Raw genomic sequence first — 7,623 nt, 5'->3', positions numbered from 1 at the left:
GGAAGAAAGGAGGGAAGGAAGGAAGGAAGGAAGGAAGGAAGGAAGGAAGGAAGGAAGGAAGGAAGGAAGGAAGGAAGGAAGGAAGGAAGGAAGACAAAGAGAAGGGGAGAAAAGAAGGAAGGGAGAAAAGAAGGAAGGAAGGAAAAAGGAAGGAAGGAAAGAAGGAAGGGAGGAAAATGCATTACACCAATACAGGATGTTACTTTGCCTTAAAGTATTTGCCTGGGAACACTAATTGGTTTCATGACTTAACCCAGGTCAAAACTCCTGTCAAAGACAGGGCTTGAACCTAGGTTTCTTGACCCTAAGACCAGCCTTATATTCCAATACACTATCTGAATTACTTTAATAATAGCTAATAACAGAAATGTAATATATTTCACTATACTAGTGAGAAAGTATTCATATGCGATAATTTTATCTCTACAGCAATTTGAAAAAAAAACAGAACAGAGAAAGAAGGAAAAAATCACTTTAGCCTTAGAGAAAAGGAGTTTCAAGGCCAGCCACTGTTTGCTAATGCCTATGAATAGAGAATTGGACCATCCTACTATGTTTAATAAAAATACACACAAAATAAAAATATACCACTTTCATGGAATCAAAACAAAAGAAAGCATAAGAACTGAATATGTCACTTACCAATAAAACTGATTTTTGAACCCACAACTGTGAGCAAATCCTCTATTTTCTCCATATTCACAATTCCTCAGGGAGCAGAGATCTTTTTATCCAGTGTAAAAAAAGGCAGCAAATTTGGGCATTTTCTTTTTAAAGCAGACAGAAACTGTCTCAAGTAACAAAGCCAATAAGAATATGAAAAATGTTAACACTGAATGTGTGGAAAAGTACCATTTTAGGGTACCAGAAAAGGGAAGTTAGGGGTTCAGAAGAAGAATTATGTTTGGTTCATATGTGCTTAAAGAGAGAGAAAAAAGAAAGAAAGAGGGGGTAGAGAGGAGACAAAAGGATAGAGGGAGAGAAGGAGGTACTTAGTTTGTAGTACTTATGGCATACTAAACTTTTTACTGAGCTTGGATTCAGTTTAAAACACTTCAGCTTTCCAAAGGACTAGGAACAGGGAGCTGGTGAGCTGTGCACCTGTGAAATGAGGTGTGCACCCAATTCCATCTACATGGAAAGAATGAAACATTGATAAAAGGAAGACAATGAGATATATTTGTAGGGAATCCACGTATTCTGTTGGAGTCTAATAGAAATATTTTAACCACTGGGCTGGATCCAATCTGCACAGTAATTTAATAGTCTATCACCCCCAAATGCAATCCATAAGGCAATGAACAGGGACCATAATGCAATAGGTGATTTTATTGGAATGGGACCAGTATTTCCAAACTCATATAAGTAGAAGAGAAAGCTGACTGTCCACCAAAAATAAAATCAGCATCTGAAGGAGGAAACAAGAATCAAACATTTTCTTGTGATGCTATTCTTTGAAACAGGTTCCATCAATATCAAAGAGTCCCTAGAATATCTAAAGGGAGAAAAAACAAAATAATATTGAAAGGTAGCAGCCAGTATCTGTAATTTCCACTCACAGAGTCCATAACTTTAAAACTTAGAGAAATCTTAGAGAGTTGTTCAGTAAAAGGGATTTATATATAGAGTTATTGCTAGTAATTATTAAAAGGATTATTGATATAGATCTTCCTATCTATGTCTAAGACAGTATCCACTACACTCCTTTGCCTCTCCAATGTGATTATATAAATAAAGTCTTTCCCAGAACTATTAATAAAATATTCTTGTCCATTTTAAAATATAGGGAAAGGTGGAGGGATATAAATAGGTTATATCATCCATGTTAGTTGACATTTTCATTTAAAATCTATATAATTCTTTAGAAATCATACTAAGTTCACAAAAGACTATTTTAGATATTTTAGTTTATAACTTGGTGGGTTTGATTGTTACCAGAACTGAAATTCCACTGGGGCTGAGAACCCTTAGTGAAGAACTCCCAACTAAAATGTATACTTTACCCTGCACCTTATGTTAGAAAGTTATCTGGTACACTGAGTAAACTGCCCAGAATCACAAAACCAGTAGTTTTCCCTACTTCGAATTCTTAATAGATTGCCCTGTAAATGGAAAGCATGGAATAAATGTTTTCCGAATTTAAATTATTTGACCATAAGCAAACAAGTACTAAGGGTGTACTACAAGTTCATGATGATTTCAAGTTTAACATTCTTCTTTGGCCTACTATTCTAACCCTTTATGGCATGACAACAATTAGTTCCAAACACCTTAAGTATAAAGAACAAGCATGAAGCCACAAAGTTTGTTTTTGTGAAGAAATCTTCAAGGAATAGAGTTTGTTGACTAAGTGTAGAGAAGCCAGCAGGAATATTTCCTTCTGAATTTTAATTTTATAATGTGAAATGTTGCAAGTGAAATTCCTCATCAGGAACAAAAAATAAGAGTAATATATAGAACTAATAATAATAATTATTAACAATAATAAATAAATAGATGGTATTAACATACATCAAAAAGGCATGTCTATAAAATAAAGTTATAAATGGCTAATTATTATAGTTAAAGGCAGCTTTATATGGTTAATGGAAAAAGCACTGCACTCTCAGGAGTCCTAATCCAGATTATAAATAATTAGCTTTGTAATAGTAGGCAAATTACAACATTTTGGACCTCTATTTTCTCATCTCTATAACAGCAAGGAGATCGGTCTACACTACCAATACTTTTATTTCTGACATAGACAATCATATCCCCAAATTACTGAATTAACATGGAATTATTCTGGGCCAAGTACTGAACCGGGCACAAGAAATAAGAAGACAAAAATAAAGCCTTTAAGGAGCTTACATTCTATAAAGGAGATGATGTACATAAATGAACATAATCAAAATAATTGGGGGGGGGGCTTGTGGAGAAATTAGGAGTAAATGGATAAGAAAAAAGTTTTACCTGTAAAGTGACATTTGACTCTATTTTTTTAAAAAAAAATTTTAAACCCTTGTACTTCGGTGTATTGTCTCATAGGTGGAAGATCGGTAAGGGTGGGCAATGGGGGTCAAGTGACTTGCCCATGGTCACACAGCTGGGAAGTGGCTGAGGCCGGGTTTGAACCTAGGACCTCCTGTCTCTAGGCCTGACTCTCACTCCACTGAGCTACCCAGCTGCCCCTTGACTCTATTTTTTAAAGAACAAGGTATTTGGAGAAGTGGAAGGGAGAAAGGTATCTTTTTCCAGTTTGATGAATAGTTGATGCAAAGATAAAAGATGGGAGTTATATGTGGGAAGAATGGAAAAAGGGGTAGTTTGGTCTAAATCAGTAAGCAGGAAGGAAGATTTGGAAAGGAAAGTTGGGACCAAGTTGTTGAAGGACTTAAACAGAGGCACTTACATTTAATCTTAGAGGCAATAAGGAGCTGAAGAATATATTGTGTGAAATATATGAGGAATTAAGTGATGCTACAAGATCCTGTCTATACTTCTTGAAGATCAAAGGAACAAAGGAGAGTGAACTAAGGGCTTTACTAGTCAGAGCAAAATCTTCCACCTGCATTTCATAGGTAGAAGTCTATGACTACTAAATATCAGTACATACCAAAGATCAATTATGGTTAATGAGCCAAAGTATTATGTAATTAGAATTTGCTCACCAGGACTCTCTTTCCCAGCATCCCATTTACATATTTACACTAATGTACTAACATAGGGAAGATATAAATTTAGTGTAGCTCCTCCCTCTCTCTCTGCTTCCAGGAAGGCAGTTGTGGAGATTGGGTGAGAGGTAGGCAGGAGAATTTTACTCACTGGTTTTACTCAGGCTTTCACTTTTGTTCTTTTATTTCTTCTACTTCAAGTGATTACTAATAAATGTTATAAAATATAATACTTTGAGTTATTGAACATTAATTTAAATCTTAAAGTTTTGGCTACTACTATGGAAGAATAGAATCCTTGATCTTTTGTTTAAGAAAGTCTTTGGGTAAAGATAGGGAGTAGACCATTTTGAGAAAAAAATGTGTTTCCCTTCTGCCATGGCCCTTTCGCCCTTTCCCTCTGGGGGACTCTCTTTGTTGGTAAGGACCTGCCCACAAGAGGAGCCAAGCCTGCCACTCACATGCTGCTTCTCTTGAACACACTAGCTGGGGGACCTGCACAGCTGGTAAAGTATAAATTCCCATTTCCCTTATATTGCTAACAACTGAGCTAACAATGGCCCCCTGCCTCTCACAGCCCAAAACCCATAACCCCATGAGTTTAGAACCACTGGTTTTCTGCTGGTTTGGAGCTTGGATGGCTTTTAGTCTTTTAGACAAGCAGTGCAGTGTGGATTCACCTTGAGCAGAATAGCAGTCCCTTACAAGCTGCCCACCCCACCTCCCTTCTAGCTTCCAAGCTGATTTTAAACTGACCCTGGTGGTTTTCAGGCTCCTGACTGAAAGGGTGGAAAGTAGGGGTTTAGCACACATGGGTGTGTCCCATGCCACTCTCTAGACACTAAAACCCAGCATAGCAGTGGGGCAGCTAGTATCTCAAGTGGACTGAAAGTCAGACTGTTGGAAATTAGGCTCTGGTTTCCTAACCTGACCATCAGGTGAAGTTTGTATTCTATACTCCAACATGCTTTTTTCTCCCTGACATTTTTGCCCCTAGGGTGGAGGGGAAGGAAGAATACTCTTTTAAACTTCTTAGCTAATTCCTGAGGTTTTGTTTTTTTCTTCAAGAAGGTATGTTTTGTTTGACCTGTAATCAAAAGCCATAGAGATTATCTGAGTTGTAATGATGCTACAAAGCATGGTCAAAATTCTAAAGGTAAAGTTTACTCCTTTCCTAAAACAGCTTTTGTTGACAGAGAATTTTAATGAGTTAGAAAATTTAATAAGTTCAGATTGGCTCTGTTCATTACTGTTCCAGGTTGTGTTTGTGTTAATTGGACATTTCACACTTAATTTATTTCTCCTCAAAAATAAACAACAGAAAGGTAGCTTGCTTAAATTACAAGCTTAAATGGACAACTTTGAAAAATTCTTGAGTGATCAAAAGATTTAGATAGAAAATCCCCCTCCATCTAAGCCCTTCCCATTTATGCCTCAGGTTGATTACCTCCTCTTTCTCCTTGTGTAGCTTCTGGCTGCCCCACCCTTGCCAGACTTCTCCCCCACCATCCCATATCCCTTCTTCCCCACCATTCCCTGTCCCTTATCCGCACCCCAGTTCCTCTCGCCCTGTCTCACCATTCCCAGACCAACCCCTCCCTCTTAGCTCACCCACTCCTCCCCTTCCCCCTCTCCTTACTTACTCAATAGCAACACAAATATCTAGCCAAGAGTCAAAAATCGCAAATAATGTAATAAAGGGCCTATTCCCCTTAAGGGAAGTACCCACCTTAAACAAGGATGGAGATATTATTTCCCTTAGACACCTCACACCTTTTACCTCCCAAGATATTGAGAGATTCAAGCAAAATATACCTTCCTTTGAAGATGATCCTATTGAAGTTATTAAGAAGGTGCAAAACATTTATTGGACTTATGATCCTTCATGGGAAGACATAGAAAATTTGTTCAAAGCTTTTTTGACAGAAAGAGAAAAATAAAATTGTTTCTCTTGTTAATAAAGCCCCCTGAAAGAAAGTGATTCACTGACCTGAGGAAGACCCTAAATGGGACACTAATGAAGAGGAACATTATTTAAAACTATGTCGGGAAAAAAAGGCATTACTAAAAGCAATGAGAGATTGTTCTAATAGGCTAGGTACATGGATGAAATTTGAGAATCTTAAGCAATTAGAGGAGGAAAATCCCTCACAGTTTATGGATAGACTTATAGAACTGGGAGGTAGATATATAGATCTAGATCTCTCCAAAAAGAGAGATGTCAGGTAAATTAGGAGGCAGTTTGTAAATAACTGTTGCAAAGTGGTCAAAGATTATTTTAAGACTAACTGCCTGAACTGGCCTAATATGGACCTTGAGGAATTGAGGAGAGTCACAATTTATGTATCTAAAGGCCATGAACACCATGAGGTTATCAATGAATTAGTAGACACATTAAAGAAGGAAATAAGAGCTTTAAATGAAAATTTTGAAAAAGAAAAAGGTTAAGCAGTGGTCATTGTCCCTTTGCAGGAATCCAAAAATCATTAACATGTCACTTCTGTAGAAAAAAGGGTCACATAATGATGAACTTTAAGAAGTGGAATCAGGTGCTTAGAAATAATAACAGTTATAGAAATAATAATCCAAATGAGGCAAATGATAACTCACACCAAAATGCCCAAAATGAGAGATTGGCAGTGAATCCCTTGCTATGGGTAAATCACTAAACCCCTTATAGCACTGACAAAAATATTCAGTCTCGAAACCACTTAGATTAGAGATGGAACACCTTTCAACTCTTTCAAAATTAAAACAGGCTATCCTTCTACCCCTGCTATAGGCATCCCAGATTACAAGCCATTTACTTTGTATGTAAATGAACAGAGAGGGGTAGCTTCAGGTGTTCTAACTCAAAATTTGGGACCTGATTAGCACCCAATTGCTTATTATTCAACACATCTGGATCCAGTAGCTTCAGGAGCACCACCATGTCTTAGAGCAGTGATTCTCAAAGTGGGCACCACTGCCCCCTTGTGGGTGCTGCAGTGATCCAGGGGAGAGGTGATGGCCACAGGTGCATTTGGGGGTGGTGAATAACTGGAAGGGTGTGGTGATAGTATGTGACAGGGGCGCTAAGTAATATTTTTTCTAGGAAGGGAGCAGTAGGCCAAAAAATTTTGGGAACCACTGTCTTAGAGGCATAGCTGTCACAGTCCTGCTAGTAACTAAAAATCTGTTAATTTAGTCTTGGGATGCCCTTTAACTGTAAAGTACTGACATGAAGTTGAAGCAATGTTGCTAAGACATAGAATACAGACATTTTCTGATCAGAGACTTGCAAGGTATGTGATAACCTTGTTAGGTAATGAAAATATTACCTTAAAACACTGTACAGTTCTTAATCCTGCAACCTTGCTTCTTGATTTACCACTTTCAAGGGAACCTTTGTATAGTTGTAAAGATATAGAATCTTTAGTGTCCATGGCTGAAAAAGCTCGAGGAAATCTCCTAGATACTCCTTTAGATAACCCACATTTAGTCTTATTCACTGATGGTTCTTCTTTCATGAAGGATGGCATACACTACACTGGAGCTGCTGTAGTCACAGAATTTGCTACCCTGTGGTAAACTTCACTGTCCTCAAATATAGGTGCATATAAATGCTCTAGATACAAAACTGATAGCTCTAAAACATGCCTGTATAATTGTCAAAGATAAGAAGGCAACTATTTACGCAGACTCTAGATATGCATTTGGAATATGTCATGCAGTGGGTATGCTATGGCTTCAAAGGGGATTTTTAACATCAGCAGGAAAATGTATAGAAAATGCAGAAATTATCAATGAAGTTAATTCTGCCCTTCAGCTCCCTGAAACCATAGCTATAGTTCATTGCCCTGCCCATATATGTGGCACTGACTCTATCTCTAGGGGGAATGACTGGACAGGTACCACTGCAAAGCTAGCATCCTTAGAACAGCCTGAGTTAATTTTAACATTGACAACTAGTAATGATTTAAATATGTCC

This window comes from Gracilinanus agilis, chromosome 4, assembly GCF_016433145.1.
Source record: "Gracilinanus agilis isolate LMUSP501 chromosome 4, AgileGrace, whole genome shotgun sequence".
Taxonomy (NCBI): domain Eukaryota; kingdom Metazoa; phylum Chordata; class Mammalia; order Didelphimorphia; family Didelphidae; genus Gracilinanus; species Gracilinanus agilis.
The sequence above is the reverse complement of the archived record's forward strand: the minus strand, read 5'-3'. Positions refer to the sequence as shown.